This window comes from Carassius gibelio, chromosome B15 (assembly GCF_023724105.1).
Source record: "Carassius gibelio isolate Cgi1373 ecotype wild population from Czech Republic chromosome B15, carGib1.2-hapl.c, whole genome shotgun sequence".
In the NCBI taxonomy this organism is placed as follows: Eukaryota; Metazoa; Chordata; class Actinopteri; order Cypriniformes; family Cyprinidae; genus Carassius; species Carassius gibelio.
Genome location: NC_068410.1, coordinates 17,505,613 through 17,529,982, shown reverse-complemented (window position 1 = coordinate 17,529,982; position 24,370 = coordinate 17,505,613). Strand labels below are relative to the sequence as shown.

Genomic DNA, 24,370 nt, shown 5'->3' with positions numbered 1-24,370 from the left:
AGGAAAAAAAAACTCCACACGTGGCTCTGTGGCGCAATGGATAGCGCATTGGACTTCTAGACTGCCAGATGAGGCCATTCAAAGGTTGTGGGTTCGAGTCCCACCAGAGTCGTTGCTTTTGGCTTTCTGTTAATGGTGCTTGGCCAACAAACACATATGCTCTCTGGCCACCCCTCCGGACTTATAAAACTCTAAATCTCACTTTCTTGGCAGGTACATGCAAGTTGGCGCCGTGGCTTAGTTGGTTAAAGCGCCTGTCTAGTAAACAGGAGATCCTGGGTTCGAATCCCAGCGGTGCCTTTGCTGGTGATCAAGTGACGCCTTGGGCTGTGAGGTTTTGCTCTCCGTAAAAAAGGGGGTGCAGAGGAGTGCCAGAGCAGCATGCAATTTAATTTGCGAACCACCCCTCAGATGCTGCCGAACAATACTGGCCAGAGTCATCTCAGCGATGCAGCATGGCTCAGCTGGTCAAAGAGCTTGCCTTGCAAACAGGTGATCCTTGGTTTAGGACTGCTGCAAGCCTGGAAGGAGCTGCTGCACGTGGCGCAGAGTGTAGCGCATTGGGCTATTAGTCTCCGGTGTGAGGCCATTTAAAGTTTGTGGGTTTGAGTCAAAACAGATTGGTGACTTCTTGCCTTTTGTTTATCATTAAATTGCACGCTTATGCCCTCTGGCAACAGAAAGTTGTGAAAAATCTCATAAGCTGACCAGCACGTGGACCTTTGTCCTCACCGCTGGATGTTTTGATCAACTTACTCACCCTCCCAGAGCTGTAGGGCTCTGCTTGGCGCCGTGGCTTAGTTGGTTAAAGCGTCTGTCTCGTAAACAGGAGATCCTGGGTTCAAATCCCAGCGGTGCCTTTAGCGTCCCCTGTGTGCCTCAAGCATGTGCTTTTCTGAGATCGGACTGCAAACAGGGATAGCAAAGGCAGCAGGCGATTGCATTTCCAAACCAGATCCTGATAATGCTGACGCTCTTTTGAACAGGTCAACACTTGCTGACAGGCTCTGTGGTACAAAAGATAGCAAACTGGACTTCTAGACGGCCAGATGAGGCCATTGCTGTGCAGAGCCTGGCCGTTGGCCTCTTATCTGGATGCTTTAATCCTCTAAGTGCCCCTCCCTGAGAGAGTGTGTGCAGGTTGGCGCCGTGGCTTAGTTGGTTAAAGCTTGTGTAGTAAATAGGACATACTGAATTCAAATCTCAGCACTGTCTTTGCTGGTTATCAAACACCACCTTGGGTTGTATGGTTTTGCTTTGCGCAATCATGCGGTACAGAGGAGCGTCACAGCAACATGCGATTTCATTTGCCAACCACCCCTCAGCTGCTGCCGAACAATTCTGACCCAAGTCAACAACGCAGCAGGGCGCCGTGGCTTAGCTGGTCAAAGCGCTTGTCTTGTAAACAGGAGATCCTGGGTTCGATTCCCAGCGGTGCCTTTTAACAGGTGGCTCTGCTCTGTGGGTTCTTTCTGGGAAAGGAAGCCCTTACAGATACTCCGCTTTTCCAACCACATACCAATTGCAGAGAGGCCCACATATCTTGTCCTTCCCGCTCCCCAAATACCTGAACTCAATTCAACGCACTGGAACAGCCAGGAAAAAAAAAACTCCACACGTGGCTCTGTGGCGCAATGGATAGCGCATTGGACTTCTAGACTGCCAGATGAGGCCATTCAAAGGTTGTGGGTTCGAGTCCCACCAGAGTCGTTGCTTTTGGCTTTCTGTTAATGGCGCTTGGCCAACAAACACATATGCTCTCTGGCCACCCCTCCGGACTTATAAAACTCTAAATCTCACTTTCTTGGCAGGTACATGCAAGTTGGCGCCGTGGCTTAGTTGGTTAAAGCGCCTGTCTAGTAAACAGGAGATCCTGGGTTCGAATCCCAGCGGTGCCTTTGCTGGTGATCAAGTGACGCCTTGGGCTGTGAGGTTTTGCTCTCCGTAAAAAAGGGGGTGCAGAGGAGTGCCAGAGCAGCATGCAATTTAATTTGCGAACCACCCCTCAGATGCTGCCGAACAATACTGGCCAGAGTCATCTCAGCGATGCAGCATGGCTCAGCTGGTCAAAGAGCTTGCCTTGCAAACAGGTGATCCTTGGTTTAGGACTGCTGCAAGCCTGGAAGGAGCTGCTGCACGTGGCGCAGAGTGTAGCGCATTGGGCTATTAGTCTCCGGTGTGAGGCCATTTAAAGTTTGTGGGTTTGAGTCAAAACAGATTGGTGACTTCTTGCCTTTTGTTTATCATTAAATTGCACGCTTATGCCCTCTGGCAACAGAAAGTTGTGAAAAATCTCATAAGCTGACCAGCACGTGGACCTTTGTCCTCACCGCTGGATGTTTTGATCAACTTACTCACCCTCCCAGAGCTGTAGGGCTCTGCTTGGCGCAGTGGCTTAGTTGGTTAAAGCGTCTGTCTCGTAAACAGGAGATCCTGGGTTCAAATCCCAGCGGTGCCTTTAGCGTCCCCTGTGTGCCTCAAGCATGTGCTTTTCTGAGATCGGACTGCAAACAGGGATAGCAAAGGCAGCAGGCGATTGCATTTCCAAACCAGATCCTGATAATGCTGACGCTCTTTTGAACAGGTCAACACTTGCTGACAGGCTCTGTGGTACAAAAGATAGCAAACTGGACTTCTAGACGGCCAGATGAGGCCATTGCTGTGCAGAGCCTGGCCGTTGGCCTCTTATCTGGATGCTTTAATCCTCTAAGTGCCCCTCCCTGAGAGAGTGTGTGCAGGTTGGCACCGTGGCTTAGTTGGTTAAAGCTTGTGTAGTAAATAGGACATACTGAATTCAAATCTCAGCACTGTCTTTGCTGGTTATCAAACACCACCTTGGGTTGTATGGTTTTGCTTTGCGCAATCATGCGGTACAGAGGAGCGTCAGAGCAACATGCGATTTCATTTGCCAACCACCCCTCAGCTGCTGCCGAACAATTCTGACCCAAGTCAACAACGCAGCAGGGCGCCGTGGCTTAGCTGGTCAAAGCGCTTGTCTTGTAAACAGGAGATCCTGGGTTCGATTCCCAGCGGTGCCTTTTAACAGGTGGCTCTGCTCTGTGGGTTCTTTCTGGGAAAGGAAGCCCTTACAGATACTCCGCTTTTCCAACCACATACCAATTGCAGAGAGGCCCACATATCTTGTCCTTCCCGCTCCCCAAATACCTGAACTCAATTCAACGCACTGGAACAGCCAGGAAAAAAAAACTCCACACGTGGCTCTGTGGCGCAATGGATAGCGCATTGGACTTCTAGACTGCCAGATGAGGCCATTCAAAGGTTGTGGGTTCGAGTCCCACCAGAGTCGTTGCTTTTGGCTTTCTGTTAATGGCGCTTGGCCAACAAACACATATGCTCTCTGGCCACCCCTCCGGACTTATAAAACTCTAAATCTCACTTTCTTGGCAGGTACATGCAAGTTGGCGCCGTGGCTTAGTTGGTTAAAGCGCCTGTCTAGTAAACAGGAGATCCTGGGTTCGAATCCCAGCGGTGCCTTTGCTGGTGATCAAGTGACGCCTTGGGCTGTGAGGTTTTGCTCTCCGTAAAAAAGGGGGTGCAGAGGAGTGCCAGAGCAGCATGCAATTTAATTTGCGAACCACCCCTCAGATGCTGCCGAACAATACTGGCCAGAGTCATCTCAGCGATGCAGCATGGCTCAGCTGGTCAAAGAGCTTGCCTTGCAAACAGGTGATCCTTGGTTTAGGACTGCTGCAAGCCTGGAAGGAGCTGCTGCACGTGGCGCAGAGTGTAGCGCATTGGGCTATTAGTCTCCGGTGTGAGGCCATTTAAAGTTTGTGGGTTTGAGTCAAAACAGATTGGTGACTTCTTGCCTTTCGTTTATCATTAAATTGCACGCTTATGCCCTCTGGCAACAGAAAGTTGTGAAAAATCTCATAAGCTGACCAGCACGTGGACCTTTGTCCTCACCGCTGGATGTTTTGATCAACTTACTCACCCTCCCAGAGCTGTAGGGCTCTGCTTGGCGCCGTGGCTTAGTTGGTTAAAGCGTATGTCTCGTAAACAGGAGATCCTGGGTTCAAATCCCAGCGGTGCCTTTAGCGTCCCCTGTGTGCCTCAAGCATGTGCTTTTCTGAGATCGGACTGCAAACAGGGATAGCAAAGGCAGCAGGCGATTGCATTTCCAAACCAGATCCTGATAATGCTGACGCTCTTTTGAACAGGTCAACACTTGCTGACAGGCTCTGTGGTACAAAAGATAGCAAACTGGACTTCTAGACGGCCAGATGAGGCCATTGCTGTGCAGAGCCTGGCCGTTGGCCTCTTATCTGGATGCTTTAATCCTCTAAGTGCCCCTCCCTGAGAGAGTGTGTGCAGGTTGGCGCCGTGGCTTAGTTGGTTAAAGCTTGTGTAGTAAATAGGACATACTGAATTCAAATCTCAGCACTGTCTTTGCTGGTTATCAAACACCACCTTGGGTTGTATGGTTTTGCTTTGCGCAATCATGCGGTACAGAGGAGCGTCAGAGCAACATGCGATTTCATTTGCCAACCACCCCTCAGCTGCTGCCGAACAATTCTGACCCAAGTCAACAACGCAGCAGGGCGCCGTGGCTTAGCTGGTCAAAGCGCTTGTCTTGTAAACAGGAGATCCTGGGTTCGATTCCCAGCGGTGCCTTTTAACAGGTGGCTCTGCTCTGTGGGTTCTTTCTGGGAAAGGAAGCCCTTACAGATACTCCGCTTTTCCAACCACATACCAATTGCAGAGAGGCCCACATATCTTGTCCTTCCCGCTCCCCAAATACCTGAACTCAATTCAACGCACTGGAACATCCAGGAAAAAAAAGCTCCACACGTGGCTCTGTGGCGCAATGGATAGCGCATTGGACTTCTAGACTGCCAGATGAGGCCATTCAAAGGTTGTGGGTTCGAGTCCCACCAGAGTCGTTGCTTTTGGCTTTCTGTTAATGGCGCTTGGCCAACAAACACATATGCTCTCTGGCCACCCCTCCGGACTTATAAAACTCTAAATCTCACTTTCTTGGCAGGTACATGCAAGTTGGCGCCGTGGCTTAGTTGGTTAAAGCGCCTGTCTAGTAAACAGGAGATCCTGGGTTCGAATCCCAGCGGTGCCTTTTCTGGTGATCAAGTGACGCCTTGGGCTGTGAGGTTTTGCTCTCCGTAAAAAAGGGGGTGCAGAGGAGTGCCAGAGCAGCATGCAATTTAATTTGCGAACCACCCCTCAGATGCTGCCGAACAATACTGGCCAGAGTCATCTCAGCGATGCAGCATGGCTCAGCTGGTCAAAGAGCTTGCCTTGCAAACAGGTGATCCTTGGTTTAGGACTGCTGCAAGCCTGGAAGGAGCTGCTGCACGTGGCGCAGAGTGTAGCGCATTGGGCTATTAGTCTCCGGTGTGAGGCCATTTAAAGTTTGTGGGTTTGAGTCAAAACAGATTGGTGACTTCTTGCCTTTCGTTTATCATTTAATTGCACGCTTATGCCCTCTGGCAACAGAAAGTTGTGAAAAATCTCATAAGCTGACCAGCACGTGGACCTTTGTCCTCACCGCTGGATGTTTTGATCAACTTACTCACCCTCCCAGAGCTGTAGGGCTCTGCTTGGCGCCGTGGCTTAGTTGGTTAAAGCGTCTGTCTCGTAAACAGGAGATCCTGGGTTCAAATCCCAGCGGTGCCTTTAGCGTCCCCTGTGTGCCTCAAGCATGTGCTTTTCTGAGATCGGACTGCAAACAGGGATAGCAAAGGCAGCAGGCGATTGCATTTCCAAACCAGATCCTGATAATGCTGACGCTCTTTTGAACAGGTCAACACTTGCTGACAGGCTCTGTGGTACAAAAGATAGCAAACTGGACTTCTAGACGGCCAGATGAGGCCATTGCTGTGCAGAGCCTGGCCGTTGGCCTCTTATCTGGATGCTTTAATCCTCTAAGTGCCCCTCCCTGAGAGAGTGTGTGCAGGTTGGCGCCGTGGCTTAGTTGGTTAAAGCTTGTGTAGTAAATAGGACATACTGAATTCAAATCTCAGCACTGTCTTTGCTGGTTATCAAACACCACCTTGGGTTGTATGGTTTTGCTTTGCGCAATCATGCGGTACAGAGGAGCGTCACAGCAACATGCGATTTCATTTGCCAACCACCCCTCAGCTGCTGCCGAACAATTCTGACCCAAGTCAACAACGCAGCAGGGCGCCGTGGCTTAGCTGGTCAAAGCGCTTGTCTTGTAAACAGGAGATCCTGGGTTCGATTCCCAGCGGTGCCTTTTAACAGGTGGCTCTGCTCTGTGGGTTCTTTCTGGGAAAGGAAGCCCTTACAGATACTCCGCTTTTCCAACCACATACCAATTGCAGAGAGGCCCACATATCTTGTCCTTCCCGCTCCCCAAATACCTGAACTCAATTCAACGCACTGGAACAGCCAGGAAAAAAAAAACTCCACACGTGGCTCTGTGGCGCAATGGATAGCGCATTGGACTTCTAGACTGCCAGATGAGGCCATTCAAAGGTTGTGGGTTCGAGTCCCACCAGAGTCGTTGCTTTTGGCTTTCTGTTAATGGCGCTTGGCCAACAAACACATATGCTCTCTGGCCACCCCTCCGGACTTATAAAACTCTAAATCTCACTTTCTTGGCAGGTACATGCAAGTTGGCGCCGTGGCTTAGTTGGTTAAAGCGCCTGTCTAGTAAACAGGAGATCCTGGGTTCGAATCCCAGCGGTGCCTTTGCTGGTGATCAAGTGACGCCTTGGGCTGTGAGGTTTTGCTCTCCGTAAAAAAGGGGGTGCAGAGGAGTGCCAGAGCAGCATGCAATTTAATTTGCGAACCACCCCTCAGATGCTGCCGAACAATACTGGCCAGAGTCATCTCAGCGATGCAGCATGGCTCAGCTGGTCAAAGAGCTTGCCTTGCAAACAGGTGATCCTTGGTTTAGGACTGCTGCAAGCCTGGAAGGAGCTGCTGCACGTGGCGCAGAGTGTAGCGCATTGGGCTATTAGTCTCCGGTGTGAGGCCATTTAAAGTTTGTGGGTTTGAGTCAAAACAGATTGGTGACTTCTTGCCTTTTGTTTATCATTAAATTGCACGCTTATGCCCTCTGGCAACAGAAAGTTGTGAAAAATCTCATAAGCTGACCAGCACGTGGACCTTTGTCCTCACCGCTGGATGTTTTGATCAACTTACTCACCCTCCCAGAGCTGTAGGGCTCTGCTTGGCGCAGTGGCTTAGTTGGTTAAAGCGTCTGTCTCGTAAACAGGAGATCCTGGGTTCAAATCCCAGCGGTGCCTTTAGCGTCCCCTGTGTGCCTCAAGCATGTGCTTTTCTGAGATCGGACTGCAAACAGGGATAGCAAAGGCAGCAGGCGATTGCATTTCCAAACCAGATCCTGATAATGCTGACGCTCTTTTGAACAGGTCAACACTTGCTGACAGGCTCTGTGGTACAAAAGATAGCAAACTGGACTTCTAGACGGCCAGATGAGGCCATTGCTGTGCAGAGCCTGGCCGTTGGCCTCTTATCTGGATGCTTTAATCCTCTAAGTGCCCCTCCCTGAGAGAGTGTGTGCAGGTTGGCACCGTGGCTTAGTTGGTTAAAGCTTGTGTAGTAAATAGGACATACTGAATTCAAATCTCAGCACTGTCTTTGCTGGTTATCAAACACCACCTTGGGTTGTATGGTTTTGCTTTGCGCAATCATGCGGTACAGAGGAGCGTCAGAGCAACATGCGATTTCATTTGCCAACCACCCCTCAGCTGCTGCCGAACAATTCTGACCCAAGTCAACAACGCAGCAGGGCGCCGTGGCTTAGCTGGTCAAAGCGCTTGTCTTGTAAACAGGAGATCCTGGGTTCGATTCCCAGCGGTGCCTTTTAACAGGTGGCTCTGCTCTGTGGGTTCTTTCTGGGAAAGGAAGCCCTTACAGATACTCCGCTTTTCCAACCACATACCAATTGCAGAGAGGCCCACATATCTTGTCCTTCCCGCTCCCCAAATACCTGAACTCAATTCAACGCACTGGAACAGCCAGGAAAAAAAAACTCCACACGTGGCTCTGTGGCGCAATGGATAGCGCATTGGACTTCTAGACTGCCAGATGAGGCCATTCAAAGGTTGTGGGTTCGAGTCCCACCAGAGTCGTTGCTTTTGGCTTTCTGTTAATGGCGCTTGGCCAACAAACACATATGCTCTCTGGCCACCCCTCCGGACTTATAAAACTCTAAATCTCACTTTCTTGGCAGGTACATGCAAGTTGGCGCCGTGGCTTAGTTGGTTAAAGCGCCTGTCTAGTAAACAGGAGATCCTGGGTTCGAATCCCAGCGGTGCCTTTGCTGGTGATCAAGTGACGCCTTGGGCTGTGAGGTTTTGCTCTCCGTAAAAAAGGGGGTGCAGAGGAGTGCCAGAGCAGCATGCAATTTAATTTGCGAACCACCCCTCAGATGCTGCCGAACAATACTGGCCAGAGTCATCTCAGCGATGCAGCATGGCTCAGCTGGTCAAAGAGCTTGCCTTGCAAACAGGTGATCCTTGGTTTAGGACTGCTGCAAGCCTGGAAGGAGCTGCTGCACGTGGCGCAGAGTGTAGCGCATTGGGCTATTAGTCTCCGGTGTGAGGCCATTTAAAGTTTGTGGGTTTGAGTCAAAACAGATTGGTGACTTCTTGCCTTTCGTTTATCATTAAATTGCACGCTTATGCCCTCTGGCAACAGAAAGTTGTGAAAAATCTCATAAGCTGACCAGCACGTGGACCTTTGTCCTCACCGCTGGATGTTTTGATCAACTTACTCACCCTCCCAGAGCTGTAGGGCTCTGCTTGGCGCCGTGGCTTAGTTGGTTAAAGCGTCTGTCTCGTAAACAGGAGATCCTGGGTTCAAATCCCAGCGGTGCCTTTAGCGTCCCCTGTGTGCCTCAAGCATGTGCTTTTCTGAGATCGGACTGCAAACAGGGATAGCAAAGGCAGCAGGCGATTGCATTTCCAAACCAGATCCTGATAATGCTGACGCTCTTTTGAACAGGTCAACACTTGCTGACAGGCTCTGTGGTACAAAAGATAGCAAACTGGACTTCTAGACGGCCAGATGAGGCCATTGCTGTGCAGAGCCTGGCCGTTGGCCTCTTATCTGGATGCTTTAATCCTCTAAGTGCCCCTCCCTGAGAGAGTGTGTGCAGGTTGGCGCCGTGGCTTAGTTGGTTAAAGCTTGTGTAGTAAATAGGACATACTGAATTCAAATCTCAGCACTGTCTTTGCTGGTTATCAAACACCACCTTGGGTTGTATGGTTTTGCTTTGCGCAATCATGCGGTACAGAGGAGCGTCAGAGCAACATGCGATTTCATTTGCCAACCACCCCTCAGCTGCTGCCGAACAATTCTGACCCAAGTCAACAACGCAGCAGGGCGCCGTGGCTTAGCTGGTCAAAGCGCTTGTCTTGTAAACAGGAGATCCTGGGTTCGATTCCCAGCGGTGCCTTTTAACAGGTGGCTCTGCTCTGTGGGTTCTTTCTGGGAAAGGAAGCCCTTACAGATACTCCGCTTTTCCAACCACATACCAATTGCAGAGAGGCCCACATATCTTGTCCTTCCCGCTCCCCAAATACCTGAACTCAATTCAACGCACTGGAACAGCCAGGAAAAAAAAACTCCACACGTGGCTCTGTGGCGCAATGGATAGCGCATTGGACTTCTAGACTGCCAGATGAGGCCATTCAAAGGTTGTGGGTTCGAGTCCCACCAGAGTCGTTGCTTTTGGCTTTCTGTTAATGGCGCTTGGCCAACAAACACATATGCTCTCTGGCCACCCCTCCGGACTTATAAAACTCTAAATCTCACTTTCTTGGCAGGTACATGCAAGTTGGCGCCGTGGCTTAGTTGGTTAAAGCGCCTGTCTAGTAAACAGGAGATCCTGGGTTCGAATCCCAGCGGTGCCTTTGCTGGTGATCAAGTGACGCCTTGGGCTGTGAGGTTTTGCTCTCCGTAAAAAAGGGGGTGCAGAGGAGTGCCAGAGCAGCATGCAATTTAATTTGCGAACCACCCCTCAGATGCTGCCGAACAATACTGGCCAGAGTCATCTCAGCGATGCAGCATGGCTCAGCTGGTCAAAGAGCTTGCCTTGCAAACAGGTGATCCTTGGTTTAGGACTGCTGCAAGCCTGGAAGGAGCTGCTGCACGTGGCGCAGAGTGTAGCGCATTGGGCTATTAGTCTCCGGTGTGAGGCCATTTAAAGTTTGTGGGTTTGAGTCAAAACAGATTGGTGACTTCTTGCCTTTCGTTTATCATTAAATTGCACGCTTATGCCCTCTGGCAACAGAAAGTTGTGAAAAATCTCATAAGCTGACCAGCACGTGGACCTTTGTCCTCACCGCTGGATGTTTTGATCAACTTACTCACCCTCCCAGAGCTGTAGGGCTCTGCTTGGCGCCGTGGCTTAGTTGGTTAAGGCGTCTGTCTCGTAAACAGGAGATCCTGGGTTCAAATCCCAGCGGTGCCTTTAGCGTCCCCTGTGTGCCTCAAGCATGTGCTTTTCTGAGATCGGACTGCAAACAGGGATAGCAAAGGCAGCAGGCGATTGCATTTCCAAACCAGATCCTGATAATGCTGACGCTCTTTTGAACAGGTCAACACTTGCTGACAGGCTCTGTGGTACAATAGATAGCAAACTGGACTTCTAGACGGCCAGATGAGGCCATTGCTGTGCAGAGCCTGGCCGTTGGCCTCTTATCTGGATGCTTTAATCCTCTAAGTGCCCCTCCCTGAGAGAGTGTGTGCAGGTTGGCGCCGTGGCTTAGTTGGTTAAAGCTTGTGTAGTAAATAGGACATACTGAATTCAAATCTCAGCACTGTCTTTGCTGGTTATCAAACACCACCTTGGGTTGTATGGTTTTGCTTTGCGCAATCATGCGGTACAGAGGAGCGTCACAGCAACATGCGATTTCATTTGCCAACCACCCCTCAGCTGCTGCCGAACAATTCTGACCCAAGTCAATAAAGCAGCAGGGCGCCGTGGCTTAGCTGGTCAAAGCGCTTGTCTTGTAAACAGGAGATCCTGGGTTCGATTCCCAGCGGTGCCTTTTAACAGGTGGCTCTGCTCTGTGGGTTCTTTCTGGGAAAGGAAGCCCTTACAGATACTCCGCTTTTCCAACCACATACCAATTGCAGAGAGGCCCACATATCTTGTCCTTCCCGCTCCCCAAATACCTGAACTCAATTCAACGCACTGGAACAGCCAGGAAAAAAAAACTCCACACGTGGCTCTGTGGCGCAATGGATAGCGCATTGGACTTCTAGACTGCCAGATGAGGCCATTCAAAGGTTGTGGGTTCGAGTCCCACCAGAGTCGTTGCTTTTGGCTTTCTGTTAATGGCGCTTGGCCAACAAACACATATGCTCTCTGGCCACCCCTCCGGACTTATAAAACTCTAAATCTCACTTTCTTGGCAGGTACATGCAAGTTGGCGCCGTGGCTTAGTTGGTTAAAGCGCCTGTCTAGTAAACAGGAGATCCTGGGTTCGAATCCCAGCGGTGCCTTTGCTGGTGATCAAGTGACGCCTTGGGCTGTGAGGTTTTGCTCTCCGTAAAAAAGGGGGTGCAGAGGAGTGCCAGAGCAGCATGCAATTTAATTTGCGAACCACTCCTCAGATGCTTCCGAACAATACTGGCCAGAGTCATCTCAGCGATGCAGCATGGCTCAGCTGGTCAAAGAACTTGCCTTGCAAACAGGTGATCCTTGGTTTAGGACTGCTGCAAGCCTGGAAGGAGCTGCTGCACGTGGCGCAGAGTGTAGCGCATTGGGCTATTAGTCTCCGGTGTGAGGCCATTTAAAGTTTGTGGGTTTGAGTCAAAACAGATTGGTGACTTCTTGCCTTTCGTTTATCATTAAATTGCACGCTTATGCCCTCTGGCAACAGAAAGTTGTGAAAAATCTCATAAGCTGACCAGCACGTGGACCTTTGTCCTCACCGCTGCATGTTTTGATCAACTTACTCACCCTCCCAGAGCTGTAGGGCTCTGCTTGGCGCCGTGGCTTAGTTGGTTAAGGCGTCTGTCTCGTAAACAGGAGATCCTGGGTTCAAATCCCAGCGGTGCCTTTAGCGTCCCCTGTGTGCCTCAAGCATGTGCTTTTCTGAGATCGGACTGCAAACAGGGATAGCAAAGGCAACAGGCGACTGCATTTCCAAACCAGATCCTGATAATACTGACGCTCTTTTGAACAGGTCAACACTTGCTGACAGGCTCTGTGGTACAATAGATAGCAAACTGGACTTCTAGACGGCCAGATGAGGCCATTGCTGTGCAGAGCCTGGCCGTTGGCCTCTTATCTGGATGCTTTAATCCTCTAAGTGCCCCTCCCTGAGAGAGTGTGTGCAGGTTGGCGCCGTGGCTTAGTTGGTTAAAGCTTGTGTAGTAAATAGGACATACTGAATTCAAATCTCAGCACTGTCTTTGCTGGTTATCAAACACCACCTTGGGTTGTATGGTTTTGCTTTGCGCAATCATGCGGTACAGAGGAGCGTCACAGCAACATGCGATTTCATATGCCAACCACCCCTCAGCTGCTGCCGAACAATTCTGACCCAAGTCAATAACGCAGCAGGGCGCCGTGGCTTAGCTGGTCAAAGCGCTTGTCTTGTAAACAGGAGATCCTGGGTTCGATTCCCAGCGGTGCCTTTTAACAGGTGGCTCTACTCTGTGGGTTCTTTCTGGGAAAGGAAGCCCTTACAGATACTCCGCTTTTCCAACCACATACCAATTGCAGAGAGGCCTAGTTGGTTAAAGCGCCTGTCTAGTAAACAGGAGATCCTGGGTTCGAATCCCAGCGGTGCCTTTGCTGGTGATCAAGTGACGCCTTGGGCTGTGAGGTTTTGCTCTCCGTAAAAAAGGGGGTGCAGAGGAGTGTCAGAGCAGCATGCAATTTAATTTGCGAACCACCCCTCAGATGCTGCCGAACAATACTGGCCAGAGTCATCTCAGCGATGCAGCATGGCTCAGCTGGTCAAAGAGCTTGCCTTGCAAACAGGTGATCCTTGGTTTAGGACTGCTGCAAGCCTGGAAGGAGCTGCTGCACGTGGCGCAGAGTGTAGCGCTTTGGGCTATTAGTCTCCGGTGTGAGGCCATTTAAAGTTTGTGGGTTTGAGTCAAAACAGATTGGTGACTTCTTGCCTTTCGTTTATCATTAAATTGCACGCTTATGCCCTCTGGCAACAGAAAGTTGTGAAAAATCTCATAAGCTGACCAGCACGTGGACCTTTGTCCTCACCGCTGGATGTTTTGATCAACTTACTCACCCTCCCAGAGCTGTAGGGCTCTGCTTGGCGCCGTGGCTTAGTTGGTTAAAGCGTCTGTCTCGTAAACAGGAGATCCTGGGTTCAAATCCCAGCGGTGCCTTTGCTGGTGATCAAGTGACGCCTTGGGCTGTGAGGTTTTGCTCTCCGTAAAAAAGGGGGTGCAGAGGAGTGTCAGAGCAGCATGCAATTTAATTTGCGAACCACCCCTCAGATGCTGCCGAACAATACTGGCCAGAGTCATCTCAGCGATGCAGCATGGCTCAGCTGGTCAAAGAGCTTGCCTTGCAAACAGGTGATCCTTGGTTTAGGACTGCTGCAAGCCTGGAAGGAGCTGCTGCACGTGGCGCAGAGTGTAGCGCTTTGGGCTATTAGTCTCCGGTGTGAGGCCATTTAAAGTTTGTGGGTTTGAGTCAAAACAGATTGGTGACTTCTTGCCTTTCGTTTATCATTAAATTGCACGCTTATGCCCTCTGGCAACAGAAAGTTGTGAAAAATCTCATAAGCTGACCAGCACGTGGACCTTTGTCCTCACCGCTGGATGTTTTGATCAACTTACTCACCCTCCCAGAGCTGTAGGGCTCTGCTTGGCGCCGTGGCTTAGTTGGTTAAAGCGTCTGTCTCGTAAACAGGAGATCCTGGGTTCAATTCCCAGCGGTGCCTTTAGCGTCCCCTGTGTGCCTCAAGCATGTGCTTTTCTGAGATCGGACTGCAAACAGGGATAGCAAAGGCAGCAGGCGATTGCATTTCCAAACCAGATCCTGATAATGCTGACGCTCTTTTGAACAGGTCAACACTTGCTGACAGGCTCTGTGGTACAATAGATAGCAAACTGGACTTCTAGACGGCCAGATGAGGCCATTGCTGTGCAGAGCCTGGCCGTTGGCCTCTTATTGCTTTGCGCAATCATGCGGTACAGAGGAGCGTCAGAGCAACATGCGATTTCATTTGCCAACCACCCCTCAGCTGCTGCCGAACAATTCTGACCCAAGTCAACAACGCAGCAGGGCGCCGTGGCTTAGCTGGTCAAAGCGCTTGTCTTGTAAACAGGAGATCCTGGGTTCGATTCCCAGCGGTGCCTTTTAACAGGTGGCTCTGCTCTGTGGGTTCTTTCTGGGAAAGGAAGCCCTTACAGATACTCCGCTTTTCCAACCACATACCAATTGCAGAGAGGCCCACATATCTTGTCCTTCCCGCTCCCCAAATACCTGAACTCAATTCAACGCACTGGAACAGCCAGGAAAAAAAAACTCCACACGTGGCTCTGTGGCGCAATGGATAGCGCATTGGACTTCTAGACTGCCAGATGAGGCCATTCAAAGGTTGTGGGTTCGAGTCCCACCAGAGTCGTTGCTTTTGGCTTTCTGTTAATGGCGCTTGGCCAACAAACACATATGCTCTCTGGCCTGCCCCTCCGGACTTATAAAACTCTAAATCTCACTTTCTTGGCAGGTACATGCAAGTTGGCGCCGTGGCTTAGTTGGTTAAAGCGCCTGTCTAGTAAACAGGAGATCCTGGGTTCGAATCCCAGCGGTGCCTTTGCTGGTGATCAAGTGACGCCTTGGGCTGTGAGGTTTTGCTCTCCGTAAAAAAGGGGGTGCAGAGGAGTGCCAGAGCAGCATGCAATTTAATTTGCGAACCACCCCTCAGATGCTGCCGAACAATACTGGCCAGAGTCATCTCAGCGATGCAGCATGGCTCAGCTGGTCAAAGAGCTTGCCTTGCAAACAGGTGATCCTTGGTTTAGGACTGCTGCAAGCCTGGAAGGAGCTGCTGCACGTGGCGCAGAGTGTAGCGCATTGGGCTATTAGTCTCCGGTGTGAGGCCATTTAAAGTTTGTGGGTTTGAGTCAAAACAGATTGGTGACTTCTTGCCTTTCGTTTATCATTTAATTGCACGCTTATGCCCTCTGGCAACAGAAAGTTGTGAAAAATCTCATAAGCTGACCAGCACGTGGACCTTTGTCCTCACCGCTGGATGTTTTGATCAACTTACTCACCCTCCCAGAGCTGTAGGGCTCTGCTTGGCGCCGTGGCTTAGTTGGTTAAAGCGTCTGTCTAGTAAACAGGAGATCCTGGGTTCGAATCCCAGCGGTGCCTTTAGCGTCCCCTGTGTGCCTCAAGCATGTGCTTTTCTGAGATCGGACTGCAAACAGGGATAGCAAAGGCAGCAGGCGATTGCATTTCCAAACCAGATCCTGATAATGCTGACGCTCTTTTGAACAGGTCAACACTTGCTGACAGGCTCTGTGGTACAAAAGATAGCAAACTGGACTTCTAGACGGCCAGATGAGGCCATTGCTGTGCAGAGCCTGGCCGTTGGCCTCTTATCTGGATGCTTTAATCCTCTAAGTGCCCCTCCCTGAGAGAGTGTGTGCAGGTTGGCGCCGTGGCTTAGTTGGTTAAAGCTTGTGTAGTAAATAGGACATACTGAATTCAAATCTCAGCACTGTCTTTGCTGGTTATCAAACACCACCTTGGGTTGTATGGTTTTGCTTTGCGCAATCATGCGGTACAGAGGAGCGTCAGAGCAACATGCGATTTCATTTGCCAACCACCCCTCAGCTGCTGCCGAACAATTCTGACCCAAGTCAACAACGCAGCAGGGCGCCGTGGCTTAGCTGGTCAAAGCGCTTGTCTTGTAAACAGGAGATCCTGGGTTCGATTCCCAGCGGTGCCTTTTAACAGGTGGCTCTGCTCTGTGGGTTCTTTCTGGGAAAGGAAGCCCTTACAGATACTCCGCTTTTCCAACCACATACCAATTGCAGAGAGGCCCACATATCTTGTCCTTCCCGCTCCCCAAATACCTGAACTCAATTCAACGCACTGGAACATCCAGGAAAAAAAAGCTCCACACGTGGCTCTGTGGCGCAATGGATAGCGCATTGGACTTCTAGACTGCCAGATGAGGCCATTCAAAGGTTGTGGGTTCGAGTCCCACCAGAGTCGTTGCTTTTGGCTTTCTGTTAATGGCGCTTGGCCAACAAACACATATGCTCTCTGGCCACCCCTCCGGACTTATAAAACTCTAAATCTCACTTTCTTGGCAGGTACATGCAAGTTGGCGCCGTGGCTTAGTTGGTTAAAGCGCCTGTCTAGTAAACAGGAGATCCTGGGTTCGAATCCCAGCGGTGCCTTTTCTGGTGATCAAGTGACGCCTTGGGCTGTGAGGTTTTGCTCTCCGTAAAAAAGGGGGTGCAGAGGAGTGCCAGAGCAGCATGCAATTTAATTTGCGAACCACCCCTCAGATGCTGCCGAACAATACTGGCCAGAGTCATCTCAGCGATGCAGCATGGCTCAGCTGGTCAAAGAGCTTGCCTTGCAAACAGGTGATCCTTGGTTTAGGACTGCTGCAAGCCTGGAAGGAGCTGCTGCACGTGGCGCAGAGTGTAGCGCATTGGGCTATTAGTCTCCGGTGTGAGGCCATTTAAAGTTTGTGGGTTTGAGTCAAAACAGATTGGTGACTTCTTGCCTTTCGTTTATCATTTAATTGCACGCTTATGCCCTCTGGCAACAGAAAGTTGTGAAAAATCTCATAAGCTGACCAGCACGTGGACCTTTGTCCTCACCGCTGGATGTTTTGATCAACTTACTCACCCTCCCAGAGCTGTAGGGCTCTGCTTGGCGCCGTGGCTTAGTTGGTTAAAGCGTCTGTCTCGTAAACAGGAGATCCTGGGTTCAAATCCCAGCGGTGCCTTTAGCGTCCCCTGTGTGCCTCAAGCATGTGCTTTTCTGAGATCGGACTGCAAACAGGGATAGCAAAGGCAGCAGGCGATTGCATTTCCAAACCAGATCCTGATAATGCTGACGCTCTTTTGAACAGGTCAACACTTGCTGACAGGCTCTGTGGTACAAAAGATAGCAAACTGGACTTCTAGACGGCCAGATGAGGCCATTGCTGTGCAGAGCCTGGCCGTTGGCCTCTTATCTGGATGCTTTAATCCTCTAAGTGCCCCTCCCTGAGAGAGTGTGTGCAGGTTGGCGCCGTGGCTTAGTTGGTTAAAGCTTGTGTAGTAAATAGGACATACTGAATTCAAATCTCAGCACTGTCTTTGCTGGTTATCAAACACCACCTTGGGTTGTATGGTTTTGCTTTGCGCAATCATGCGGTACAGAGGAGCGTCACAGCAACATGCGATTTCATTTGCCAACCACCCCTCAGCTGCTGCCGAACAATTCTGACCCAAGTCAACAACGCAGCAGGGCGCCGTGGCTTAGCTGGTCAAAGCGCTTGTCTTGTAAACAGGAGATCCTGGGTTCGATTCCCAGCGGTGCCTTTTAACAGGTGGCTCTGCTCTGTGGGTTCTTTCTGGGAAAGGAAGCCCTTACAGATACTCCGCTTTTCCAACCACATACCAATTGCAGAGAGGCCCACATATCTTGTCCTTCCCGCTCCCCAAATACCTGAACTCAATTCAACGCACTGGAACAGCCAGGAAAAAAAAAACTCCACACGTGGCTCTGTGGCGCAATGGATAGCGCATTGGACTTCTAGACTGCCAGATGAGGCCATTCAAAGGTTGTGGGTTCGAGTCCCACCAGAGTCGTTGCTTTTGGCTTTCTGTTAATGGCGCTTGGCCAACAAACACATATGCTCTCTGGCCACCCCTCCGGACTTATAAAACTCTAAATCTCACTTTCTTGGCAGGTACATGCAAGTTGGCGCCGTGGCTTAGTTGGTTAAAGCGCCTGTCTAGTAAACAGGAGATCCTGGGTTCGAATCCCAGCGGTGCCTTTGCTGGTGATCAAGTGACGCCTTGGGCTGTGAGGTTTTGCTCTCCGTAAAAAAGGGGGTGCAGAGGAGTGCCAGAGCAGCATGCAATTTAATTTGCGAACCACCCCTCAGATGCTGCCGAACAATACTGGCCAGAGTCATCTCAGCGATGCAGCATGGCTCAGCTGGTCAAAGAGCTTGCCTTGCAAACAGGTGATCCTTGGTTTAGGACTGCTGCAAGCCTGGAAGGAGCTGCTGCACGTGGCGCAGAGTGTAGCGCATTGGGCTATTAGTCTCCGGTGTGAGGCCATTTAAAGTTTGTGGGTTTGAGTCAAAACAGATTGGTGACTTCTTGCCTTTTGTTTATCATTAAATTGCACGCTTATGCCCTCTGGCAACAGAAAGTTGTGAAAAATCTCATAAGCTGACCAGCACGTGGACCTTTGTCCTCACCGCTGGATGTTTTGATCAACTTACTCACCCTCCCAGAGCTGTAGGGCTCTGCTTGGCGCAGTGGCTTAGTTGGTTAAAGCGTCTGTCTCGTAAACAGGAGATCCTGGGTTCAAATCCCAGCGGTGCCTTTAGCGTCCCCTGTGTGCCTCAAGCATGTGCTTTTCTGAGATCGGACTGCAAACAGGGATAGCAAAGGCAGCAGGCGATTGCATTTCCAAACCAGATCCTGATAATGCTGACGCTCTTTTGAACAGGTCAACACTTGCTGACAGGCTCTGTGGTACAAAAGATAGCAAACTGGACTTCTAGACGGCCAGATGAGGCCATTGCTGTGCAGAGCCTGGCCGTTGGCCTCTTATCTGGATGCTTTAATCCTCTAAGTGCCCCTCCCTGAGAGAGTGTGTGCAGGTTGGCACCGTGGCTTAGTTGGTTAAAGCTTGTGTAGTAAATAGGACATACTGAATTCAAATCTCAGCACTGTCTTTGCTGGTTATCAAACACCACCTTGGGTTGTATGGTTTTGCTTTGCGCAATCATGCGGTACAGAGGAGCGTCAGAGCAACATGCGATTTCATTTGCCAACCACCCCTCAGCTGCTGCCGAACAATTCTGACCCAAGTCAACAACGCAGCAGGGCGCCGTGGCTTAGCTGGTCAAAGCGCTTGTCTTGTAAACAGGAGATCCTGGGTTCGATTCCCAGCGGTGCCTTTTAACAGGTGGCTCTGCTCTGTGGGTTCTTTCTGGGAAAGGAAGCCCTTACAGATACTCCGCTTTTCCAACCACATACCAATTGCAGAGAGGCCCACATATCTTGTCCTTCCCGCTCCCCAAATACCTGAACTCAATTCAACGCACTGGAACAGCCAGGAAAAAAAAACTCCACACGTGGCTCTGTGGCGCAATGGATAGCGCATTGGACTTCTAGACTGCCAGATGAGGCCATTCAAAGGTTGTGGGTTCGAGTCCCACCAGAGTCGTTGCTTTTGGCTTTCTGTTAATGGCGCTTGGCCAACAAACACATATGCTCTCTGGCCACCCCTCCGGACTTATAAAACTCTAAATCTCACTTTCTTGGCAGGTACATGCAAGTTGGCGCCGTGGCTTAGTTGGTTAAAGCGCCTGTCTAGTAAACAGGAGATCCTGGGTTCGAATCCCAGCGGTGCCTTTGCTGGTGATCAAGTGACGCCTTGGGCTGTGAGGTTTTGCTCTCCGTAAAAAAGGGGGTGCAGAGGAGTGCCAGAGCAGCATGCAATTTAATTTGCGAACCACCCCTCAGATGCTGCCGAACAATACTGGCCAGAGTCATCTCAGCGATGCAGCATGGCTCAGCTGGTCAAAGAGCTTGCCTTGCAAACAGGTGATCCTTGGTTTAGGACTGCTGCAAGCCTGGAAGGAGCTGCTGCACGTGGCGCAGAGTGTAGCGCATTGGGCTATTAGTCTCCGGTGTGAGGCCATTTAAAGTTTGTGGGTTTGAGTCAAAACAGATTGGTGACTTCTTGCCTTTCGTTTATCATTAAATTGCACGCTTATGCCCTCTGGCAACAGAAAGTTGTGAAAAATCTCATAAGCTGACCAGCACGTGGACCTTTGTCCTCACCGCTGGATGTTTTGATCAACTTACTCACCCTCCCAGAGCTGTAGGGCTCTGCTTGGCGCCGTGGCTTAGTTGGTTAAAGCGTCTGTCTCGTAAACAGGAGATCCTGGGTTCAAATCCCAGCGGTGCCTTTAGCGTCCCCTGTGTGCCTCAAGCATGTGCTTTTCTGAGATCGGACTGCAAACAGGGATAGCAAAGGCAGCAGGCGATTGCATTTCCAAACCAGATCCTGATAATGCTGACGCTCTTTTGAACAGGTCAACACTTGCTGACAGGCTCTGTGGTACAAAAGATAGCAAACTGGACTTCTAGACGGCCAGATGAGGCCATTGCTGTGCAGAGCCTGGCCGTTGGCCTCTTATCTGGATGCTTTAATCCTCTAAGTGCCCCTCCCTGAGAGAGTGTGTGCAGGTTGGCGCCGTGGCTTAGTTGGTTAAAGCTTGTGTAGTAAATAGGACATACTGAATTCAAATCTCAGCACTGTCTTTGCTGGTTATCAAACACCACCTTGGGTTGTATGGTTTTGCTTTGCGCAATCATGCGGTACAGAGGAGCGTCAGAGCAACATGCGATTTCATTTGCCAACCACCCCTCAGCTGCTGCCGAACAATTCTGACCCAAGTCAACAACGCAGCAGGGCGCCGTGGCTTAGCTGGTCAAAGCGCTTGTCTTGTAAACAGGAGATCCTGGGTTCGATTCCCAGCGGTGCCTTTTAACAGGTGGCTCTGCTCTGTGGGTTCTTTCTGGGAAAGGAAGCCCTTACAGATACTCCGCTTTTCCAACCACATACCAATTGCAGAGAGGCCCACATATCTTGTCCTTCCCGCTCCCCAAATACCTGAACTCAATTCAACGCACTGGAACAGCCAGGAAAAAAAAACTCCACACGTGGCTCTGTGGCGCAATGGATAGCGCATTGGACTTCTAGACTGCCAGATGAGGCCATTCAAAGGTTGTGGGTTCGAGTCCCACCAGAGTCGTTGCTTTTGGCTTTCTGTTAATGGCGCTTGGCCAACAAACACATATGCTCTCTGGCCACCCCTCCGGACTTATAAAACTCTAAATCTCACTTTCTTGGCAGGTACATGCAAGTTGGCGCCGTGGCTTAGTTGGTTAAAGCGCCTGTCTAGTAAACAGGAGATCCTGGGTTCGAATCCCAGCGGTGCCTTTGCTGGTGATCAAGTGACGCCTTGGGCTGTGAGGTTTTGCTCTCCGTAAAAAAGGGGGTGCAGAGGAGTGCCAGAGCAGCATGCAATTTAATTTGCGAACCACCCCTCAGATGCTGCCGAACAATACTGGCCAGAGTCATCTCAGCGATGCAGCATGGCTCAGCTGGTCAAAGAGCTTGCCTTGCAAACAGGTGATCCTTGGTTTAGGACTGCTGCAAGCCTGGAAGGAGCTGCTGCACGTGGCGCAGAGTGTAGCGCATTGGGCTATTAGTCTCCGGTGTGAGGCCATTTAAAGTTTGTGGGTTTGAGTCAAAACAGATTGGTGACTTCTTGCCTTTCGTTTATCATTAAATTGCACGCTTATGCCCTCTGGCAACAGAAAGTTGTGAAAAATCTCATAAGCTGACCAGCACGTGGACCTTTGTCCTCACCGCTGGATGTTTTGATCAACTTACTCACCCTCCCAGAGCTGTAGGGCTCTGCTTGGCGCCGTGGCTTAGTTGGTTAAGGCGTCTGTCTCGTAAACAGGAGATCCTGGGTTCAAATCCCAGCGGTGCCTTTAGCGTCCCCTGTGTGCCTCAAGCATGTGCTTTTCTGAGATCGGACTGCAAACAGGGATAGCAAAGGCAGCAGGCGATTGCATTTCCAAACCAGATCCTGATAATGCTGACGCTCTTTTGAACAGGTCAACACTTGCTGACAGGCTCTGTGGTACAATAGATAGCAAACTGGACTTCTAGACGGCCAGATGAGGCCATTGCTGTGCAGAGCCTGGCCGTTGGCCTCTTATCTGGATGCTTTAATCCTCTAAGTGCCCCTCCCTGAGAGAGTGTGTGCAGGTTGGCGCCGTGGCTTAGTTGGTTAAAGCTTGTGTAGTAAATAGGACATACTGAATTCAAATCTCAGCACTGTCTTTGCTGGTTATCAAACACCACCTTGGGTTGTATGGTTTTGCTTTGCGCAATCATGCGGTACAGAGGAGCGTCACAGCAACATGCGATTTCATTTGCCAACCACCCCTCAGCTGCTGCCGAACAATTCTGACCCAAGTCAATAAAGCAGCAGGGCGCCGTGGCTTAGCTGGTCAAAGCGCTTGTCTTGTAAACAGGAGATCCTGGGTTCGATTCCCAGCGGTGCCTTTTAACAGGTGGCTCTGCTCTGTGGGTTCTTTCTGGGAAAGGAAGCCCTTACAGATACTCCGCTTTTCCAACCACATACCAATTGCAGAGAGGCCCACATATCTTGTCCTTCCCGCTCCCCAAATACCTGAACTCAATTCAACGCACTGGAACAGCCAGGAAAAAAAAACTCCACACGTGGCTCTGTGGCGCAATGGATAGCGCATTGGACTTCTAGACTGCCAGATGAGGCCATTCAAAGGTTGTGGGTTCGAGTCCCACCAGAGTCGTTGCTTTTGGCTTTCTGTTAATGGCGCTTGGCCAACAAACACATATGCTCTCTGGCCACCCCTCCGGACTTATAAAACTCTAAATCTCACTTTCTTGGCAGGTACATGCAAGTTGGCGCCGTGGCTTAGTTGGTTAAAGCGCCTGTCTAGTAAACAGGAGATCCTGGGTTCGAATCCCAGCGGTGCCTTTGCTGGTGATCAAGTGACGCCTTGGGCTGTGAGGTTTTGCTCTCCGTAAAAAAGGGGGTGCAGAGGAGTGCCAGAGCAGCATGCAATTTAATTTGCGAACCACTCCTCAGATGCTTCCGAACAATACTGGCCAGAGTCATCTCAGCGATGCAGCATGGCTCAGCTGGTCAAAGAACTTGCCTTGCAAACAGGTGATCCTTGGTTTAGGACTGCTGCAAGCCTGGAAGGAGCTGCTGCACGTGGCGCAGAGTGTAGCGCATTGGGCTATTAGTCTCCGGTGTGAGGCCATTTAAAGTTTGTGGGTTTGAGTCAAAACAGATTGGTGACTTCTTGCCTTTCGTTTATCATTAAATTGCACGCTTATGCCCTCTGGCAACAGAAAGTTGTGAAAAATCTCATAAGCTGACCAGCACGTGGACCTTTGTCCTCACCGCTGCATGTTTTGATCAACTTACTCACCCTCCCAGAGCTGTAGGGCTCTGCTTGGCGCCGTGGCTTAGTTGGTTAAGGCGTCTGTCTCGTAAACAGGAGATCCTGGGTTCAAATCCCAGCGGTGCCTTTAGCGTCCCCTGTGTGCCTCAAGCATGTGCTTTTCTGAGATCGGACTGCAAACAGGGATAGCAAAGGCAACAGGCGACTGCATTTCCAAACCAGATCCTGATAATACTGACGCTCTTTTGAACAGGTCAACACTTGCTGACAGGCTCTGTGGTACAATAGATAGCAAACTGGACTTCTAGACGGCCAGATGAGGCCATTGCTGTGCAGAGCCTGGCCGTTGGCCTCTTATCTGGATGCTTTAATCCTCTAAGTGCCCCTCCCTGAGAGAGTGTGTGCAGGTTGGCGCCGTGGCTTAGTTGGTTAAAGCTTGTGTAGTAAATAGGACATACTGAATTCAAATCTCAGCACTGTCTTTGCTGGTTATCAAACACCACCTTGGGTTGTATGGTTTTGCTTTGCGCAATCATGCGGTACAGAGGAGCGTCACAGCAACATGCGATTTCATATGCCAACCACCCCTCAGCTGCTGCCGAACAATTCTGACCCAAGTCAATAACGCAGCAGGGCGCCGTGGCTTAGCTGGTCAAAGCGCTTGTCTTGTAAACAGGAGATCCTGGGTTCGATTCCCAGCGGTGCCTTTTAACAGGTGGCTCTACTCTGTGGGTTCTTTCTGGGAAAGGAAGCCCTTACAGATACTCCGCTTTTCCAACCACATACCAATTGCAGAGAGGCCTAGTTGGTTAAAGCGCCTGTCTAGTAAACAGGAGATCCTGGGTTCGAATCCCAGCGGTGCCTTTGCTGGTGATCAAGTGACGCCTTGGGCTGTGAGGTTTTGCTCTCCGTAAAAAAGGGGGTGCAGAGGAGTGTCAGAGCAGCATGCAATTTAATTTGCGAACCACCCCTCAGATGCTGCCGAACAATACTGGCCAGAGTCATCTCAGCGATGCAGCATGGCTCAGCTGGTCAAAGAGCTTGCCTTGCAAACAGGTGATCCTTGGTTTAGGACTGCTGCAAGCCTGGAAGGAGCTGCTGCACGTGGCGCAGAGTGTAGCGCTTTGGGCTATTAGTCTCCGGTGTGAGGCCATTTAAAGTTTGTGGGTTTGAGTCA

At 50.5% G+C, this 24,370-nt stretch overlaps 59 non-coding genes across 59 annotated transcripts; all 59 read left to right on the top strand.

Annotated features, from left to right (window-relative positions):
* Nucleotides 1-22: 22 nt before the first annotated feature.
* Nucleotides 23-112, top strand: trnar-ucu (transfer RNA arginine (anticodon UCU)). The gene is given in 2 exon segments: nucleotides 23-59; nucleotides 77-112. It is a non-coding gene; the product is annotated as a tRNA-Arg (tRNA).
* A 114-nt stretch (nucleotides 113-226) lies between these two features.
* On the top strand, nucleotides 227-300 carry trnat-agu (transfer RNA threonine (anticodon AGU)). The gene has a single exon. It is a non-coding gene; the product is annotated as a tRNA-Thr (tRNA).
* A 486-nt stretch (nucleotides 301-786) lies between these two features.
* Nucleotides 787-860, top strand: trnat-cgu (transfer RNA threonine (anticodon CGU)). The gene has a single exon. It is a non-coding gene; the product is annotated as a tRNA-Thr (tRNA).
* A 506-nt stretch (nucleotides 861-1,366) lies between these two features.
* trnat-ugu (transfer RNA threonine (anticodon UGU)) lies at nucleotides 1,367-1,440 on the top strand. The gene has a single exon. It is a non-coding gene; the product is annotated as a tRNA-Thr (tRNA).
* A 180-nt stretch (nucleotides 1,441-1,620) lies between these two features.
* Nucleotides 1,621-1,710, top strand: trnar-ucu (transfer RNA arginine (anticodon UCU)). The gene is given in 2 exon segments: nucleotides 1,621-1,657; nucleotides 1,675-1,710. It is a non-coding gene; the product is annotated as a tRNA-Arg (tRNA).
* A 114-nt stretch (nucleotides 1,711-1,824) lies between these two features.
* On the top strand, nucleotides 1,825-1,898 carry trnat-agu (transfer RNA threonine (anticodon AGU)). Its single transcript has one exon. It is a non-coding gene; the product is annotated as a tRNA-Thr (tRNA).
* A 486-nt stretch (nucleotides 1,899-2,384) lies between these two features.
* trnat-cgu (transfer RNA threonine (anticodon CGU)) lies at nucleotides 2,385-2,458 on the top strand. The gene has a single exon. It is a non-coding gene; the product is annotated as a tRNA-Thr (tRNA).
* Nucleotides 2,459-2,964: 506 nt separating this feature from the next.
* Nucleotides 2,965-3,038, top strand: trnat-ugu (transfer RNA threonine (anticodon UGU)). Its single transcript has one exon. It is a non-coding gene; the product is annotated as a tRNA-Thr (tRNA).
* A 179-nt stretch (nucleotides 3,039-3,217) lies between these two features.
* trnar-ucu (transfer RNA arginine (anticodon UCU)) lies at nucleotides 3,218-3,307 on the top strand. The gene is given in 2 exon segments: nucleotides 3,218-3,254; nucleotides 3,272-3,307. It is a non-coding gene; the product is annotated as a tRNA-Arg (tRNA).
* A 114-nt stretch (nucleotides 3,308-3,421) lies between these two features.
* On the top strand, nucleotides 3,422-3,495 carry trnat-agu (transfer RNA threonine (anticodon AGU)). The gene has a single exon. It is a non-coding gene; the product is annotated as a tRNA-Thr (tRNA).
* A 486-nt stretch (nucleotides 3,496-3,981) lies between these two features.
* On the top strand, nucleotides 3,982-4,055 carry trnat-cgu (transfer RNA threonine (anticodon CGU)). The gene has a single exon. It is a non-coding gene; the product is annotated as a tRNA-Thr (tRNA).
* A 506-nt stretch (nucleotides 4,056-4,561) lies between these two features.
* On the top strand, nucleotides 4,562-4,635 carry trnat-ugu (transfer RNA threonine (anticodon UGU)). The gene has a single exon. It is a non-coding gene; the product is annotated as a tRNA-Thr (tRNA).
* Nucleotides 4,636-4,814: 179 nt separating this feature from the next.
* On the top strand, nucleotides 4,815-4,904 carry trnar-ucu (transfer RNA arginine (anticodon UCU)). Its single transcript is given in 2 exon segments — nucleotides 4,815-4,851; nucleotides 4,869-4,904. It is a non-coding gene; the product is annotated as a tRNA-Arg (tRNA).
* A 114-nt stretch (nucleotides 4,905-5,018) lies between these two features.
* trnat-agu (transfer RNA threonine (anticodon AGU)) lies at nucleotides 5,019-5,092 on the top strand. Its single transcript has one exon. It is a non-coding gene; the product is annotated as a tRNA-Thr (tRNA).
* Nucleotides 5,093-5,578: 486 nt separating this feature from the next.
* On the top strand, nucleotides 5,579-5,652 carry trnat-cgu (transfer RNA threonine (anticodon CGU)). The gene has a single exon. It is a non-coding gene; the product is annotated as a tRNA-Thr (tRNA).
* Nucleotides 5,653-6,158: 506 nt separating this feature from the next.
* On the top strand, nucleotides 6,159-6,232 carry trnat-ugu (transfer RNA threonine (anticodon UGU)). Its single transcript has one exon. It is a non-coding gene; the product is annotated as a tRNA-Thr (tRNA).
* A 180-nt stretch (nucleotides 6,233-6,412) lies between these two features.
* On the top strand, nucleotides 6,413-6,502 carry trnar-ucu (transfer RNA arginine (anticodon UCU)). The gene is given in 2 exon segments: nucleotides 6,413-6,449; nucleotides 6,467-6,502. It is a non-coding gene; the product is annotated as a tRNA-Arg (tRNA).
* Nucleotides 6,503-6,616: 114 nt separating this feature from the next.
* On the top strand, nucleotides 6,617-6,690 carry trnat-agu (transfer RNA threonine (anticodon AGU)). Its single transcript has one exon. It is a non-coding gene; the product is annotated as a tRNA-Thr (tRNA).
* A 486-nt stretch (nucleotides 6,691-7,176) lies between these two features.
* Nucleotides 7,177-7,250, top strand: trnat-cgu (transfer RNA threonine (anticodon CGU)). The gene has a single exon. It is a non-coding gene; the product is annotated as a tRNA-Thr (tRNA).
* Nucleotides 7,251-7,756: 506 nt separating this feature from the next.
* On the top strand, nucleotides 7,757-7,830 carry trnat-ugu (transfer RNA threonine (anticodon UGU)). Its single transcript has one exon. It is a non-coding gene; the product is annotated as a tRNA-Thr (tRNA).
* A 179-nt stretch (nucleotides 7,831-8,009) lies between these two features.
* On the top strand, nucleotides 8,010-8,099 carry trnar-ucu (transfer RNA arginine (anticodon UCU)). The gene is given in 2 exon segments: nucleotides 8,010-8,046; nucleotides 8,064-8,099. It is a non-coding gene; the product is annotated as a tRNA-Arg (tRNA).
* Nucleotides 8,100-8,213: 114 nt separating this feature from the next.
* trnat-agu (transfer RNA threonine (anticodon AGU)) lies at nucleotides 8,214-8,287 on the top strand. The gene has a single exon. It is a non-coding gene; the product is annotated as a tRNA-Thr (tRNA).
* Nucleotides 8,288-8,773: 486 nt separating this feature from the next.
* On the top strand, nucleotides 8,774-8,847 carry trnat-cgu (transfer RNA threonine (anticodon CGU)). The gene has a single exon. It is a non-coding gene; the product is annotated as a tRNA-Thr (tRNA).
* Nucleotides 8,848-9,353: 506 nt separating this feature from the next.
* On the top strand, nucleotides 9,354-9,427 carry trnat-ugu (transfer RNA threonine (anticodon UGU)). Its single transcript has one exon. It is a non-coding gene; the product is annotated as a tRNA-Thr (tRNA).
* A 179-nt stretch (nucleotides 9,428-9,606) lies between these two features.
* On the top strand, nucleotides 9,607-9,696 carry trnar-ucu (transfer RNA arginine (anticodon UCU)). Its single transcript is given in 2 exon segments — nucleotides 9,607-9,643; nucleotides 9,661-9,696. It is a non-coding gene; the product is annotated as a tRNA-Arg (tRNA).
* Nucleotides 9,697-9,810: 114 nt separating this feature from the next.
* trnat-agu (transfer RNA threonine (anticodon AGU)) lies at nucleotides 9,811-9,884 on the top strand. The gene has a single exon. It is a non-coding gene; the product is annotated as a tRNA-Thr (tRNA).
* A 486-nt stretch (nucleotides 9,885-10,370) lies between these two features.
* On the top strand, nucleotides 10,371-10,444 carry trnat-cgu (transfer RNA threonine (anticodon CGU)). Its single transcript has one exon. It is a non-coding gene; the product is annotated as a tRNA-Thr (tRNA).
* A 506-nt stretch (nucleotides 10,445-10,950) lies between these two features.
* On the top strand, nucleotides 10,951-11,024 carry trnat-ugu (transfer RNA threonine (anticodon UGU)). The gene has a single exon. It is a non-coding gene; the product is annotated as a tRNA-Thr (tRNA).
* A 179-nt stretch (nucleotides 11,025-11,203) lies between these two features.
* On the top strand, nucleotides 11,204-11,293 carry trnar-ucu (transfer RNA arginine (anticodon UCU)). Its single transcript is given in 2 exon segments — nucleotides 11,204-11,240; nucleotides 11,258-11,293. It is a non-coding gene; the product is annotated as a tRNA-Arg (tRNA).
* Nucleotides 11,294-11,407: 114 nt separating this feature from the next.
* On the top strand, nucleotides 11,408-11,481 carry trnat-agu (transfer RNA threonine (anticodon AGU)). The gene has a single exon. It is a non-coding gene; the product is annotated as a tRNA-Thr (tRNA).
* A 486-nt stretch (nucleotides 11,482-11,967) lies between these two features.
* trnat-cgu (transfer RNA threonine (anticodon CGU)) lies at nucleotides 11,968-12,041 on the top strand. The gene has a single exon. It is a non-coding gene; the product is annotated as a tRNA-Thr (tRNA).
* A 506-nt stretch (nucleotides 12,042-12,547) lies between these two features.
* Nucleotides 12,548-12,621, top strand: trnat-ugu (transfer RNA threonine (anticodon UGU)). The gene has a single exon. It is a non-coding gene; the product is annotated as a tRNA-Thr (tRNA).
* Nucleotides 12,622-13,264: 643 nt separating this feature from the next.
* Nucleotides 13,265-13,338, top strand: trnat-cgu (transfer RNA threonine (anticodon CGU)). The gene has a single exon. It is a non-coding gene; the product is annotated as a tRNA-Thr (tRNA).
* A 486-nt stretch (nucleotides 13,339-13,824) lies between these two features.
* On the top strand, nucleotides 13,825-13,898 carry trnat-cgu (transfer RNA threonine (anticodon CGU)). The gene has a single exon. It is a non-coding gene; the product is annotated as a tRNA-Thr (tRNA).
* Nucleotides 13,899-14,242: 344 nt separating this feature from the next.
* On the top strand, nucleotides 14,243-14,316 carry trnat-ugu (transfer RNA threonine (anticodon UGU)). Its single transcript has one exon. It is a non-coding gene; the product is annotated as a tRNA-Thr (tRNA).
* A 179-nt stretch (nucleotides 14,317-14,495) lies between these two features.
* Nucleotides 14,496-14,585, top strand: trnar-ucu (transfer RNA arginine (anticodon UCU)). The gene is given in 2 exon segments: nucleotides 14,496-14,532; nucleotides 14,550-14,585. It is a non-coding gene; the product is annotated as a tRNA-Arg (tRNA).
* Nucleotides 14,586-14,700: 115 nt separating this feature from the next.
* On the top strand, nucleotides 14,701-14,774 carry trnat-agu (transfer RNA threonine (anticodon AGU)). Its single transcript has one exon. It is a non-coding gene; the product is annotated as a tRNA-Thr (tRNA).
* A 486-nt stretch (nucleotides 14,775-15,260) lies between these two features.
* Nucleotides 15,261-15,334, top strand: trnat-agu (transfer RNA threonine (anticodon AGU)). Its single transcript has one exon. It is a non-coding gene; the product is annotated as a tRNA-Thr (tRNA).
* Nucleotides 15,335-15,840: 506 nt separating this feature from the next.
* Nucleotides 15,841-15,914, top strand: trnat-ugu (transfer RNA threonine (anticodon UGU)). Its single transcript has one exon. It is a non-coding gene; the product is annotated as a tRNA-Thr (tRNA).
* A 179-nt stretch (nucleotides 15,915-16,093) lies between these two features.
* Nucleotides 16,094-16,183, top strand: trnar-ucu (transfer RNA arginine (anticodon UCU)). Its single transcript is given in 2 exon segments — nucleotides 16,094-16,130; nucleotides 16,148-16,183. It is a non-coding gene; the product is annotated as a tRNA-Arg (tRNA).
* A 114-nt stretch (nucleotides 16,184-16,297) lies between these two features.
* Nucleotides 16,298-16,371, top strand: trnat-agu (transfer RNA threonine (anticodon AGU)). The gene has a single exon. It is a non-coding gene; the product is annotated as a tRNA-Thr (tRNA).
* A 486-nt stretch (nucleotides 16,372-16,857) lies between these two features.
* trnat-cgu (transfer RNA threonine (anticodon CGU)) lies at nucleotides 16,858-16,931 on the top strand. The gene has a single exon. It is a non-coding gene; the product is annotated as a tRNA-Thr (tRNA).
* A 506-nt stretch (nucleotides 16,932-17,437) lies between these two features.
* On the top strand, nucleotides 17,438-17,511 carry trnat-ugu (transfer RNA threonine (anticodon UGU)). Its single transcript has one exon. It is a non-coding gene; the product is annotated as a tRNA-Thr (tRNA).
* Nucleotides 17,512-17,691: 180 nt separating this feature from the next.
* Nucleotides 17,692-17,781, top strand: trnar-ucu (transfer RNA arginine (anticodon UCU)). Its single transcript is given in 2 exon segments — nucleotides 17,692-17,728; nucleotides 17,746-17,781. It is a non-coding gene; the product is annotated as a tRNA-Arg (tRNA).
* A 114-nt stretch (nucleotides 17,782-17,895) lies between these two features.
* trnat-agu (transfer RNA threonine (anticodon AGU)) lies at nucleotides 17,896-17,969 on the top strand. The gene has a single exon. It is a non-coding gene; the product is annotated as a tRNA-Thr (tRNA).
* A 486-nt stretch (nucleotides 17,970-18,455) lies between these two features.
* On the top strand, nucleotides 18,456-18,529 carry trnat-cgu (transfer RNA threonine (anticodon CGU)). The gene has a single exon. It is a non-coding gene; the product is annotated as a tRNA-Thr (tRNA).
* A 506-nt stretch (nucleotides 18,530-19,035) lies between these two features.
* On the top strand, nucleotides 19,036-19,109 carry trnat-ugu (transfer RNA threonine (anticodon UGU)). Its single transcript has one exon. It is a non-coding gene; the product is annotated as a tRNA-Thr (tRNA).
* A 179-nt stretch (nucleotides 19,110-19,288) lies between these two features.
* trnar-ucu (transfer RNA arginine (anticodon UCU)) lies at nucleotides 19,289-19,378 on the top strand. The gene is given in 2 exon segments: nucleotides 19,289-19,325; nucleotides 19,343-19,378. It is a non-coding gene; the product is annotated as a tRNA-Arg (tRNA).
* A 114-nt stretch (nucleotides 19,379-19,492) lies between these two features.
* On the top strand, nucleotides 19,493-19,566 carry trnat-agu (transfer RNA threonine (anticodon AGU)). The gene has a single exon. It is a non-coding gene; the product is annotated as a tRNA-Thr (tRNA).
* A 486-nt stretch (nucleotides 19,567-20,052) lies between these two features.
* trnat-cgu (transfer RNA threonine (anticodon CGU)) lies at nucleotides 20,053-20,126 on the top strand. The gene has a single exon. It is a non-coding gene; the product is annotated as a tRNA-Thr (tRNA).
* A 506-nt stretch (nucleotides 20,127-20,632) lies between these two features.
* trnat-ugu (transfer RNA threonine (anticodon UGU)) lies at nucleotides 20,633-20,706 on the top strand. The gene has a single exon. It is a non-coding gene; the product is annotated as a tRNA-Thr (tRNA).
* Nucleotides 20,707-20,885: 179 nt separating this feature from the next.
* Nucleotides 20,886-20,975, top strand: trnar-ucu (transfer RNA arginine (anticodon UCU)). Its single transcript is given in 2 exon segments — nucleotides 20,886-20,922; nucleotides 20,940-20,975. It is a non-coding gene; the product is annotated as a tRNA-Arg (tRNA).
* Nucleotides 20,976-21,089: 114 nt separating this feature from the next.
* On the top strand, nucleotides 21,090-21,163 carry trnat-agu (transfer RNA threonine (anticodon AGU)). Its single transcript has one exon. It is a non-coding gene; the product is annotated as a tRNA-Thr (tRNA).
* A 486-nt stretch (nucleotides 21,164-21,649) lies between these two features.
* On the top strand, nucleotides 21,650-21,723 carry trnat-cgu (transfer RNA threonine (anticodon CGU)). The gene has a single exon. It is a non-coding gene; the product is annotated as a tRNA-Thr (tRNA).
* A 506-nt stretch (nucleotides 21,724-22,229) lies between these two features.
* On the top strand, nucleotides 22,230-22,303 carry trnat-ugu (transfer RNA threonine (anticodon UGU)). Its single transcript has one exon. It is a non-coding gene; the product is annotated as a tRNA-Thr (tRNA).
* A 179-nt stretch (nucleotides 22,304-22,482) lies between these two features.
* Nucleotides 22,483-22,572, top strand: trnar-ucu (transfer RNA arginine (anticodon UCU)). Its single transcript is given in 2 exon segments — nucleotides 22,483-22,519; nucleotides 22,537-22,572. It is a non-coding gene; the product is annotated as a tRNA-Arg (tRNA).
* A 114-nt stretch (nucleotides 22,573-22,686) lies between these two features.
* On the top strand, nucleotides 22,687-22,760 carry trnat-agu (transfer RNA threonine (anticodon AGU)). Its single transcript has one exon. It is a non-coding gene; the product is annotated as a tRNA-Thr (tRNA).
* A 486-nt stretch (nucleotides 22,761-23,246) lies between these two features.
* On the top strand, nucleotides 23,247-23,320 carry trnat-cgu (transfer RNA threonine (anticodon CGU)). The gene has a single exon. It is a non-coding gene; the product is annotated as a tRNA-Thr (tRNA).
* A 506-nt stretch (nucleotides 23,321-23,826) lies between these two features.
* Nucleotides 23,827-23,900, top strand: trnat-ugu (transfer RNA threonine (anticodon UGU)). The gene has a single exon. It is a non-coding gene; the product is annotated as a tRNA-Thr (tRNA).
* The last annotated feature ends 470 nt before the right edge of the window (nucleotides 23,901-24,370 follow it).